The sequence below is a fragment of the Arachis ipaensis genome, chromosome B01 (assembly GCF_000816755.2).
Source record: "Arachis ipaensis cultivar K30076 chromosome B01, Araip1.1, whole genome shotgun sequence".
Taxonomy (NCBI): domain Eukaryota; kingdom Viridiplantae; phylum Streptophyta; class Magnoliopsida; order Fabales; family Fabaceae; genus Arachis; species Arachis ipaensis.
The window spans coordinates 96,629,390-96,630,398 of NC_029785.2; positions in this window are offsets into that span (position 1 = coordinate 96,629,390).

Below are 1,009 nucleotides of genomic sequence, written 5' to 3' on the forward strand. Positions count from 1 at the left end.
GAATACAATCATAGAAAATACATAATAGAGAGAATGATGTACACATGAGGATGATGCATGTCTAGCCCTAGTGCAGGTAATGAGCTCATTTGTCGGTTACTTACCCGCTCCCGACGTTACCCGGAGTCTTTTGACCAGGTAAGGCTTCTCTATTGGCAATACCCACAACACTAGTCCTTTGACTTGCAGGGTGGCACTAGCAACCCACTGCAAGACTCTTTTGACTTGCAAGACGACACTAGTCAACTTATGTCTTCCCAACACACTCATTGTAAGAGTCATTTGACTTACAGGAGCACACACACACACACACATTGTAAGAGTCTTTTGACTTACAGAATAGGATTATTTCTAAGTATACCAGGAAAGTATTCTCAGTGGTTGCACCACCATCTATTTGGCTTCCTTCTCGCAGCAGATGAACATATAATAAGTGTTTTACTCTTCATTCTCTTTCTCTTTTTCCTCTTTTCTTTTTGCCTCTTGTTCTGCTCTTATTTTTCTTCTTAACTTTTGAATTTATAATTTATTTCAGTTTCGGTATGAATAATCAACCTGTCCCAAACATAGGTTCATTAAGTCTATATTGAACCAGTTTGACTTTTCATATAATACCTAACCCTAAACGCAAATCAAATACTAACTATATTGCTTCTAGATCGCCTTTCTAATCGACATTTATCTTTTCCGTTAAAGCTTTGCTAACTTTTTTTTATTTTTATCTTTTCTTCAATATTTTATCTTTCTTTTATCTTTTCCTCACTAACATGTTCTTACCACTTTCTAAGCATTTTATGAAGGTAATTATGAGATTTTGAGTTTAAAGTTGTCTTCTTAAGATTTTTAAAAAAAAAATATCTTTTTACTATTATTTTAGTATTTTTAATAAAATAATCATATTTAATAATTTATTATTAAATAAATTTTAATAATATTTTATTATGAATTTTTAAAAAATATATTTTTTATTATTTTGTTTTTATCTCTTAACATTTCTTTTTTGAAAACG